Genomic DNA, 13,067 nt, shown 5'->3' with positions numbered 1-13,067 from the left:
AAAGGGTTTTTTGAAATTTCAAACCACACAGAAGAAGACTGCATACAAACAGCCGTAAATCTTTTTACCTGTAGCATCTTGGTGCCAAATGTGAATGAGTGAGCATGAGTGTGGCATATGTTCACATGTGTAAAAGCCTATTTACCAGAAAGCAAAACTGATATGCTAAGCCATGACAATAGCAAGATTATTTCTTTATTATAAGATTTAAAAAAACAACCTGACTGAACAATCTGATAGTGTCTCTGCGCTTTGATCAAGGTGGCATGGATTTGAATCCTCCACAATGATAACTGTCTGTAATCACTTCTTAGGTGATAAAGGATTTCTGTCACCTAGTGATAGGCTACTATCCAGCTTAATGGAGGCCTTAAGTGGTTTGGAAAAAGTGTCTCTACAGGATTTCCTTGAGGTTTAACTTCTTTTTTCTTTTCATTTTTTTTTAATGTTGAGCTCATACATGAGAGGTTGTAGTGTGCGGGTTAGGAAAGGATAAACTTGTTTACATTTGATTTACAAGCCCATATATTGTAATCCTTGGGAAAAACATCAGAGGGAAGACTGTTCCACAATATAGCAGTAGCAAGGGTGAAGGAGGAGGAAAAGAAACTTGTTCTGTGGGTTTCAAGGTGTACTCAGACTGACTTAGTACCCACTCAGTACTAAGTCAGTTGTTCCAACAGACTTAGTACTGAGTGGGGGAATTATTGATGCCATTTCAGATGAACATTTTCCATGGAAATATTTGCAGAATACACGACGTGGAAACCAAATGTCTGTGCAAGAGTGTGTGTGTGTGTGGGAAGGGTGAGTTGGTAAGAGATGGGTCATTAATAAGTCTAACTGCTCTCCTCTGTATTGAGTCAAGCATTTTGAGAGGGCTTTTAGCAGCCCCACCTCATATGTGAGAGCAGTATTCAATAGCTGGGTGGATTTGTGACTTGCATAAAGTTAACAGCTGTTCAGAAGTGAAGTAACTTCTTGAACTAATAAAGAGAAATCCTAATTTTTTAGAAGCTGAGGATGCAATGTTTGTTATGTGTTTATGCTAGGAGAGGCTTGATGTCAGCGTGATTCCAAGAAGAGAAATCTCCTCATCTTGTCTGGAAATTTGATTGCTGTCAAAAATAATACAAGGAGAAAATGTTTTTTTTTTTTTTTTTTTTTTTTTTTGTGAAGAAATTCAATAGCATCAATTTGAATGCTAGTGAAACACAGAACTGTTTCACTAGCACTCAAATTGATGAGGTTATCTGAATCCCATTGGAGGATGGCTTGGATATCAGAATTGAGAGCAGTGGTGGTTGATGCTCTATAGGCCGAGGTGAGTTGTGTAGAATAAGGTTTATCAAATGAAAGGGAGGAGCAATGTGCTATTATCTGCAAAACTATGTATTGGTTTAGAGGTCAACTGAAGTAGGTCATTGATATATAAAAGGAAGAGGGTTGGTGAGAGAATAGAACCTTGTGGAACTCCAGCAGCATTAGTTGAATAGTGAGAGGACAAGAAACCATCTACCATCTCACATAGTGTGCATCATTCATGTTCACATATATTCTGTACCTGCATTAAGCAGACTAATTCCCGTATAGTTGTTGCAGTCATCTTTATTTCTTTTTTTTATGAATTGGAATAACCAGTGCTTTTGTTCCAAGTTTTCTGAGTTTGGAGTTTTTCCAAGAATTCAGACCATGCTATAGAATTTCAGAAATATTTCATTAAATTTTCACCTGCAAATATAGTTCTGTGTTTATACTGCCTTCTGGCATTTTTCTATTATCTTCATCTTATTTATTATATATATTTCTTAGTTTGACATAATATTTCTGTTACATCATTCTTTGTTGTATAAAACTTTACTTCTTTATTTTCATCCTTCTTTTGAAAAAAAGTAATTTATTTTTCTAAATCTATTGTTTGTATTTTTACCTTTACTAGTTGTGACAAAAGTGTTCCATCTCTTTCTCATATTCCTTACTTCGTTCACAATTGCACTGTTTCTTCTGTACTCTATTCTTTGTTGTATAAAACTTTACTTCTTTATTTTCATCCTTCTTTTGAAAAAAAGTAATTTATTTTTCTAAATCTATTGTTTGTATTTTTACCTTTACTAGTTGTGACAAAAGTGTTCCATCTCTTTCTCATATTCCTTACTTCGTTCACAATTGCACTGTTTCTTCTGTACTCTATTTTTGCTTCTGCTATCTTGGAATTTAGCCATTTCTGGTAACTTTTTTTTTTTTTTTTTTTATTTGCTTTTAATGCCTTTTCTATTTCTTCATCCTAATTTTTGTAGTCCTCTTTTCTATTCTATTTACTCTTTATTCCTAAGTTTCTGTTGCTGCTTTTGTCAGGATTTGTTTCAATTTTCCCATTCCTCTTCTATGTCATTTGATACTTGTATGGTTTCTGTTTTTAAATTAGTGCATTTTTGGTATGATATCAGAATTGGAGATGTTAATGTCAGCTCTTTGCTTTATGCAGATGATGTTATACTTCTAAATAAATCCGCTACAAGTTTGCAAGATTCCCTGACTAAATTGAATAACTGTTGTAATAGATATGGTATGAAGGTCAGCAATAAAAAGACAAAGACAATGAAAATAGGTAGAATCATTGAAAATGTCAACTGTGTTGTGAACGGAGAACCTGTGGAACAAGTAAAACATTTTGGCTACTTAGGCACAATTTTTAGTGAAGATGGTAAATTAAATATGGAAATAGACAACAGCATCAACATAACTGGTATGTTGATGCTGTTGTCTATTGCCATAGACAATAGCATCAACAGTATGGTAGGAAGTCAACTGAATAAATTCATATGGAATAAGAGAGAAATTAGTCTGAACACTAAGTTAGCTATATACAAGACAGTGTTCAAACCAGTTTTAACTTATGGATCTGAGAGCTGGGTCAGAAGTAAAACACTTGACCAAAGACTAGAGACTGCAGATATGAGAGTCCTGAGAAAGATTGGAGGCATGAACAGATAGAATCAATGGCAATATCATATTAAAAATGAGGATATTAGGAAAGAACTTGACATTGTCAGCATCCAGGAATGTGTTAGCAGAGCTAATCTCAGGTGGTATGGTCACTTAAACAGAATGGGCAAGGAAAGATTAGCAAAACAAGTGTTCTCTGCCAGGTTGGCAGGAAAACAACCTAGAGGAAGATCAAGATATAGGTGGATTGATATGGTACAAAGTACCTTAGACGATAGAAATATAAGATCTGATAATGTTGGAGTCTTGACAAGTAACAGACTGATTTGGAGGAAAATTGTAGATAAGAAGTTAGTAATGATGTAAATTTTTCATGTAGTACTATCATATCCTGTACACCTCTTGAGGGTACATGTCAGGAATTTGATGATTATGATGATGCATTTTTGATACCATTGCCTAATATAGGGATCTCGTAATGGATAAATTTTCTAACTCATTTGATTTAAATTGAATTTGTGCCAATACCATATAATGATCAGAGTTTAATTCAAAGCCTTGATATGCTCTTATGCAACTCAGCTAATTTAAAACAAGCAATAATGTAGTCAATAACTGACATCCTCTGGCTGACCATGTATTATTTATGTATTTCTTCATGTTCAAATGCCAAGTTCATTATTCATACACTATTATAAATGACAAAATCTTGCAGTTTGTGTCCATTTTGATTATATATATCTTTACCAAATCTACCTGTAATAGACTTCAATGTTTAAATCAACCCTCAATAGACATGCTGACGATGGATGTGTTTATCATCTGGGCCACATGAACAAACATAATAAATTTTACGTCTAGACTTCAAAAGCAGTGTTCTCTTGGCTTGAAAATATGCCTATCATCAGGTGTGTTTTTTTAAGGCTTATCAGAAAATAAGATGAATGTACATACACATACAGCACAATATATACATGTAGCCATAACCAAATCACATGACTTTCAAAACCTTCCCCTCAAAACTTAGGAACTTCTTTAGTTATTTCAGATCATCTTCCTCAATTAACCCCACCTGGAACATGTAGAATCTGATTAACTTGTTGCATTCCCAACATTGGTAAAACACCAAGATACTGTTTTTATGACATATCAGCAACTATGGCTTTGCAGATTTGTATCTAAAATTTTTGATGTAAACTATAGAAAAAAAAAAAAAAAAAAAAAAAATATATATATATATATATATATATAGAAAAAAATATATATGTAATTATAGGTTTTAATGAGGATTATAAAGATTAATACATTCCATGCCATGTGAATCACAAATAGCCCATAGTGGACTATCCATTCAGGACATTTGTGATTTACACTTTGAAAAGAAATGTATAATATTTCATATCAATTAATATACATTTATCATATCAAGGGTCACTTATGACCCACAAGGAGTAGTAATTTGCTTCCACTCACCGCAGCACTATATCATTTGCATTCAACTGTTGTACAATGTTCTTTTGATACTTCAAATGTCAAACCATTTGTTGTTCATTGAGGTATGAGCCTAATAAACATATAGTTGCAGTAAATGATCTGTTGTCTATACATTTATGGAAAGCACCTTTAATAAGAATATGGAATTACAAGAAAGAGTATCTTAGTGATACACATCTGATGACATGGCCATGTAAAGTGAAATGTTGTCAGATCTTACAAATCGTGTGAAGAAGGAAAGACTTTCAAGTGATAAATCAAGCAAAATATAGCTACTAAACACTGTCAAATTTTATCCATTTCTGACAGTGAAAATGACAGAATGACAACAGTACTGATGGAAATATTGATAAAAAAAGAATGATCAGATCCATTTGAAAACCCAACCTTGTCTGATACCTTTCATGGGGCCCTTGGTTTCAAATTAGATGCTATCATACAAGACTGTGTGAAAATAGGTATCTTATTTGCTCTTGGTTTCAAAAGAAATGTTTGAAATAATAACAGAGCAGACTAATTTATATGCAATTCAAGTACTACCCAAAAAGATTATCAAGCTACTTGAGCAGCCCCCACCACTGAAGTTGAGATTAGAAAAACTTCCTGAAATACCATCTTCACTGGTCCAAAGTTCCTGTATTTGCACAAACATTTCCATATACTATTATGTTATTGAATCATTTTGAACTTATTCTGCAGATGCCACATTTTATAAATCATGAACAAGTTCAACTGATCATTTATATAAAACTAGAATTCTCATTGGTGTTCTGAATAAAAATTTCCAGAAATATGATCCAGCTGAAATTCTCTGCACTGATGAATCAATACCATTTCAAAGTTGAGTCATCTTTAGACAGTATATAAAACAAAAACGACAATGTTCTGCACGAGGATATACTTACAATTTTCACATATATAATGGTAAAAGATCATATTTACAAAAGATAGCTCCTACAAACATTGTCATGTTGCTTTGTAAAATATTAGAAACATTATGTACTGATAATTGGTAATTACAAAAAATATGATTGTACTAGGTCAAAAGTGATTAGTGATTATAATGAAAAATCTTATGTTGATATATCTGATCAAATGATAGCATACAGCAGTCCATTATGCCAAACCATCAAGTAGTACAGAAAACTAGCATTTGAGCTTCTGCTGAATACATTTGAGATAAATGCATGGATAACATTCAACAGTATAAAAGAATATTTCATTTGTTGAATTTAAAAAGCAATTAGTTATGTAAATGATTTTGAAAGCATATCGTGTGAGGTGGAGGTGGGCAAGACAGGGTATTTAGTGGGGTGTTGCTACAGACCAAGGAGCACAAAGGGTGGGGACCAGAAGATGTTGAGACAGTTGAACGTAGCAAGTGCAAGAAGAATGATTGTTATGGGAGATTTTAACTACAGCAGTATAAATGGGGAGAGGAAGATGCATGTAGCAATAAGGGAATGGAATTTCTAGAATTCTTGAAGGACAAATGTCTTAGGAAATATGTAACAGAGGGAACAAGAGGTTCAAGAGTTTAGGATTTGGTTATAGCATCAGAAGAGTTGATAATAACTGAGATGACATCTCTCCCACCAGTTGGAGAGAGTGACTATATGGTTTTGACTTGGAAAATAAAGAGACATGCAGGAGTATCAAAGAGACGGGAACTTACGTGGAATTATAAAGCAGGTGCTTATAATAGTCTTAGACGTCAACTTCGGGAAGTCTCATGAAGGGAGGAATTGGAAGGCCGGGATATCATTAGTGCATGGGAAATTGTGAAAGAATATTTGTTAGCAGCAATGGCAAGTTGTATACCACGAGTGAAGAAGAGGACACAATTTGGAGTAAAGTGGATGACAAACAATATTAAACAGGAATTGCATGCGAAAAAGAGGCTATGGAAAAGATATAAGGAGGCAGGTGAAGAGAAGATGCATGAAGAATATAAGACAGACCAGGAGAGAATGGTAAGGAAGGCAAAACTGGAATATGAGATAAGATTAGCCCAGAGGACATAGTGGAATTATTCAATGAACACTTTATTGGAGTATTTCATCCTGGAGGAGTCGATTTGAATACTAGAGGGATAGGGCATGTTCAAGGTTTAGAGTGTTCCACATACTGCGTACTCTGGATGTTAGTAAAACTGTGGGACTGGATAGTATTTCACCACAAGTTTTGAGAGAATGTGCTAAGGAACTGACAGTGCCTTTGACCTAGCTTTTCAATGAAAGTCTGGCTGTAGGAAAGGTGACCATGGAATGGAAGGTAAGATAGTGCCATTGCATAAGGGTGGTAGCAGACTGGAAGTGTAATTATAGGCCAGTTTGTGTGTCATCAGTAGTCAGTAAGATCTTGGAGAAAGTGGTGAGGGACCGTATACAGCATTGGGCAGATGAGGGTAATGTTATCTGTGAGAGTCAACACGGATTTGTGAAGGGGCACTCTTATTTTAGCAATATGCTAGCCTTTTATTATAAAGTTAAAAGAGCATTAGATGAGGGAAAGGCATGTACTGCCATTTTCCTAGACTTAGCAAAGGTATTTGACATGGTGCCACATGATAAGCTGATATTCCAGTTGCAGCACATGGGTCTGGATGTCAGATTGGTCAACAGGATTCAGGATTGGCTGTCCGATAGGTATCAGAGAGTTTTGTATGGTGGAGCAATATGGAGGGAGAAGGTTGGGGTTCCACAGGGCTCAATACTGGGACGTATATTGTTTAACCTTTATATCAATATCGTTAGTGGATTGCAAGGGGATATGCAGTTGTTTGCGGATGATGTGAAGCAAGGAAGGGTTATTAGTAATAGTGCAGATGTAGTTAGCAAGAGGATTTGAATAAGCTAGACAGATGGGCAAATGAATGGGAGTATCAGTTTAATGCAGCAAAATATAAGGTCTTGAGGTTTCAGATACATCGATGGGACACTGCATACTCCATGGGAGGAGTTATACTGGCGGAAGTAGTCGTGACAAGAGATCTGGCGTTGATTGATAGAAACCTGAAATTTAGGGACATATTGCAAAGGTAGTGAAAGTAACAGAGGATAGCTGCAATAATGAGAAGGACACTGACTTGCAGAGATAAGAGTTATCATTCCGTTGTATAAGACTCTGATCAGACCACAGACTATTGTTCTCAGATTCAGTCCCCAGAATTTGAAGGGGATAAATTAACTGTGGAAAGGGTACAAAGGCAGATTACAAAGATGGTGTCAGGACTGTACAATGTTAGTTATGAGGATCGGCTGAGGGAGTGCAGACTGCAGAGTTTGGTGGATAGAAGGAGAGGTGAAGGTGGTTACAGGTTGACACTGGGGAGTTCTTTCACTTGGTTGAACAGCAGGAAGGAGGCATGACAAGGGGCCATCCCTGGAAGTTACAAAAGGAAACTGAGAAAGAGGATGAGGGATGAGGAGTGGTTTCACTGCATGGAGGGTAGTTGAACCATGGAATGCATTGCCTGATAGAGTGGTGAGAGTGAGAACAGTCAATGCGTTTAAGGAGTGGTATGATAGATTTTGTGTTTCCTAGGAGGGACCTCCCACGATGAGTCTTTTGACTCCATGGAGGCCTGAATAATAATAATAAAAAAAAATAATAATATTTAACACAATGCCAAGAAAAAGACTGAGGATTATGACTGATACTCAAAAGTTACAAAAACAAAGTGATGAACTGCAAAAGAAAGAAAACCCAGTAACTATAAGTTGATGTCAGGTCTGTTATAAAAAAATAAGCTTGGTGCTCTGGTTGCAAGAAACTTTACTTTAAAAATAAGATTCAGTCAACTGTTCTTACAAAAAAAACTTATCTATGTTTATCATGTTTAGTACATAGGCATATTGATTACAAATTATTTAAAGTAAAATAAAAAAAAGTATTCATTTTGTTTGCATAGCATTTTGCATGTATTCTTCTTGATAACAATATTTGCAATCTCATAAATATTATATAACATACATTACAAATGTTTAATGTAAGTTCTGCAGTTGTTGGAAGTTTTTCCACTTGGTTATACTATAAATTAAAGATACCTAGAAATTATATACTTGGTTTAATCCTTTATCCAAGTGTAAGCAAACAAGTTTGAGCTGAACTAGTTTCAAAACTGGGACAACTTGTATAAAGAAGCTAATGACTTCACATCCCATAATACAAAACATCTCCTTGAAAACAAGTATAATGCTATGCATATCTTTAATTTATAGTATAACCAAGAAGAAAAACTTCCAACAGCTTTCTCTAATCCAGAGTATTTCAATAATAAGGTGCGACATATTTTCATATACGAGTGGCCAAAAGGTGAATTCAGCATTACTTCAACCTTAGTATCACCGAATGGCAATGCTGTAGCCAATGAAGTTTTAACTGAGGCCCAGCTATTGCTGTTACCCTCTTGCCATGATCAGAGCTTTAATAGCTCAATAACATCTTATCCCCACACTGTTCTCTACAGATAACGGGGAAGATGAAAAGCATTCTTGCTTCGCCCCTTTAAGCCAGTCCTTATAAGGACTTAGTATCACCTTTGGGTCTGACTACCACTGATGAGACTTCAATAAAGGTGTAAACCGGTCTGGGTAGTGACCCTTCCCCATAACGCAAGGAAATGTGCTTTGCATTTATATTTGCATTTAAGGATACTAAGGCAAGTGATGTGAAGTCATTAGCTTCTTTTTATGAGTTGCCCTAGTTCTGAAAATAGTTCAGATGCAAACTTGTTTGGTTAACACTTGGATAAAGGATTAAACCAAGTACAGGTAACCCTCGTATAACGCGGTTTTGATATAACGCAGTCTACAAATTGTAGTAACCCTTGTTCAACGCAGTACTTATAAACCGAGTTTCGATATAAGATGGTCTACAAACTGTAGTAACCCTTTATCTTTTCATATATTTTTCACCGCGCAACTTAAAAATCAAATTTTATCTTCGTTAAATTTGCATCTGTCAGTATCACGCATGTAGTTATAGAGAAATTTATATTATAGGAAATAACCTTTAGCACGCATGTATGTCAATTGTTTACTGTATAAAGTATTTATTGTTGAAAATTGTCTTCGTTTTCTGCCAGGAAAATGCATTAAAAAATCATAAGCTGAGATTAACAATCTCAGCTTGAGATTGTTAATCTCAAACCGAGTACTTTATTTATTACTGAGTTACATACAACATGTAATGCTTTTTTTTATGTAAAAAAAAATATTTTTTTTTTTACAGTAATGGCCACTTAAGAGCGTTTTTGCAATATGGTTGAAAATGAAATTAGTGAATTAATCGATGGGGAAATAGATTTAAATGAGGGGGAACTGGCACAATTAATAGATGACGTTGAACTAAATGACAGGGAAAGTTCTGCCGAAGATTCTGATTGTGATGAATCCATTAAAGAATTCAGTTTAAAGAAATTAGCAGAAGGATTGGACTTGGAAGAAAGTTATTTTATAGATAATGATCTCTCAATGGACCGCTCAGGAAAATTCACGACACAATTGGATATTTGTTTAGCTCGTATTATGAACTTAATAAAAAAATTGCAGTATAGTGGTAAGCAAGATCTTATTACTGACTTCTTGATAACTAAACAAACCGAAGTATGAAATGAGAATTATACAAATGATGCCCAAGAGATTTCAAGTGATGACGACATCCGGCCACTTGTAAATAAAGAACATCTACGAAATGTTAGTTTCGAAGAGCATGACGACGATTAAAATATGCACTTTATTTTATTTTGCCTAAAATATTTATGTATTATTTGCAATGAAGTTTAGGTACAATATATGATTTTTTATAATTTGATACTATGTATTTGTTTCACAGTTTATACGGTTTTCTTAACTTACATGAATTACCTGAATTGAATAAAAATATTTTTTTTTTGTTGGATATGTCATTATTGTTTATATAATTAAAAAAAAAAAAAAGATTTCGGAATCTAACCTTACTTTTTCTATGTGATCTGAGTCTCGCATAAAGAGATTTATATAACGCGACATTTTTGTGGAACCTAACATCCGTGTTATACGAGCGTTACCTGTACATAATTTCTTGGTATCTTTAATTTATGAGTGCTGCAGTGTGGATCATCAATGACCCAGCCCATGAAGGCATGAATGAACAGTCACCTGAAATAACTGCAGCATGGAACATGTTAATAGAAATTAAAAAGCTTATATGATAAACTTAACAGAATCTGCCAGTGCACAAAGCAAAAGTCAGACTGGTAGAGTAGTCATTGGAAGTCAATGAGTGCAGTCATTAAAATAATAATAACAGTCTTAAAATATGGTGAACTTAAAAATAAACAAATAATACCTACATAGTCACATATCATCTATCAGTATGAAGGATTGTATGAGAGGGTATGACATATGGTAAACTTGCACAAAAACAACCTCTCTGCAAGTACTGTGCAGAATGGACTGCCACAATTTAAAACAACTTGATATAAGTTGTTTTCTCTCTCTATTCCATGTCTGCCACTGGAATCAGGCAACTAGCAGTGTGCCACAAGGTTCTGTGCTTGGACCACACAGTCTTGCCATAAATACTATTACAACTTCCACGCACCCCCCCCCCCGGTATCGGTATATTAATTTTCTGTCTTATTTGACTAAGCTGTGTAACGGACAGACTGATGGCAGCATCGTACATAATGAGTTAACCAACTCAAACAAAGCTGAGATGTCTGCAGAATTGTTTCAGTAAGCCAAAAGTATGTCTACAGCCTTGTTTTCATTGATCCCAACATAGCTTGTGATCCAATTCAGGCAAATATGAAAGTTAAACTTCCAGGTTTGATGTACTAAGTGCTGGATCAGAGTAATATACTAGACTTCTCAAAGCCTGTACAAAATATATAATGAGTAAATAACAATGCACCTCTGGTGACATTTCATCTTCACATAAGGTAATGCAAGCTGTATGGCATGTGGCTAAGCACTGTAATTGCTATATTCAATGGGATCCAATAGAAGAATGCAGCAGACCCATAAAAAATAATCATGAACTATCTGCATAGACAGGCAGAAAATCAGTATTCTTCTGTATTTGAAAAACTGATAGTAGATATCAGGTGATGATGGAATGCTCCCTAAATTATAGAAAGAAAGAAAGCATGATGGAATGCAGCTGGACCAACATAGCAATGTGGGTCCAGCTGCATTCTCACTGCAGTACTGGTATGGCACCTAGTGGAATGCCAAGGCTACACTAGGTGCCATACCAGTACTGCAGTGAGGGGCAGGAGCCCCTGGATTACTACCAGATCCTCTTTTCCAGCTAACTCCTGGAAATGGGGATCTGGTAGATATTATTGTAAAGACAGACTCAGTAGAAGTAGAACAAAAATGGAAGAAAATAATATTAACAGATGATAGATGAAAGGGGCCAGTACCATCACCAGAGTTGTCCCTCCACCACAAGCCAGGTGCACCACATGGAGGAAAAATACAAAGGACTATCCTAATTATGAAAGAGGAGCACAAAAGGTGTATCATATCAACATTATGTAAATCAGGTCTGTATAATCATTCCACTGATATATTTTAAGGACTGATCAGCAAGGAACCCTACTATTACATTTTATTAAGTTCTGATAAGATAAGAAGTTTATTCTTATCATACCAGAACGTGAGGTCATCAGTTCTCCCAACCTAAATACACATGATGTCTTCAAGATTAACAATTTAGTCTACTACTCTTGGTTCATAACAAATTATTCAAAATGAAACAAATGGTATAAAGGTGAAATTGGGAGGGTAGCCAATGGATAGATACCAAAGAGCAGTATATGGAGAAGCAGAATCTAGGAGAAATCAGGCAACTAGCAGTGTGCCACAAGGTTCTGTGCTTGGACCACACAGTCTTGCCATAAATATTATTACAACTTCCACCCTACCCCCCCCAACCCCACAGATTGTGTGAACCGGTTCCATTAGTGGCACTGTGTGCAGCCAATATTCAAATATTTATCAGTAGAGAATATATAAACTTGGATAAAGGATTAAACTGTACAGGTTTAACATGCAGTTGGGAGATTATGAGAACTGAGTAGCAGTAATACCACTTCACAAGATTGGAATGCAGCCTGTTATTTTCAACATGCTAAAAACACTCTGGATCGGTAGGATCCCTGTGTATCAGACTATTAACCATTATAACAATACAAGATATATATGACTGACAAAAATGGTTAACCATGAGACATTAGGATGCAACAGCTTGTGAGGGCTGTGAAGGCATGCCTCTTCTATAATCTTGCAAGAATGCAGAAAGTGATGTGAGATGAACATTTTGCAGAGAATGATGTTACGTGAACCAGCTGATGACCTGGGGGTGACAGCCTATTGTAATTCTACTGGATACTTCCTAACATCACAACTCATGCAGTACAGGGTGATAAAATCAAAGGCACTTCTCTGGCAGTACACAAACAACAGACAGATAAGATTTTCACATTAGTCACTTAACTGTCAAAAGAATCAGGTATATGGTTCAGATGGTTGCACAGTACTTGTGTGTAGTGGTTGATCCAAGTTATGTCTACATTCATGAATCAATGCAAAAAATCCTGCGAATTGCAATTAAACATAGCCAAACACTGCACT

General features: G+C 35.4%; 1 protein-coding gene across 5 annotated transcripts in view; it reads right to left on the bottom strand.

Annotated features, from left to right (window-relative positions):
* Lrch (Leucine-rich-repeats and calponin homology domain protein) overlaps positions 1-13,067 on the bottom strand; it is a 454,905-nt gene that overhangs the window by 130,101 nt on the left and 311,737 nt on the right. The window lies entirely within an intron of this gene.

The sequence above is a fragment of the Typopeltis vanoorti genome, chromosome 21 (genome assembly GCF_054136105.1).
Source record: "Typopeltis vanoorti isolate ZY-2024b chromosome 21, IOZ_Tvanoo_1.0, whole genome shotgun sequence".
Lineage (NCBI taxonomy): Eukaryota > Metazoa > Arthropoda > Arachnida > Uropygi > Thelyphonidae > Typopeltis > Typopeltis vanoorti.
The sequence above is the reverse complement of the archived record's forward strand: the minus strand, read 5'-3'. Positions and strand labels throughout refer to the sequence as shown.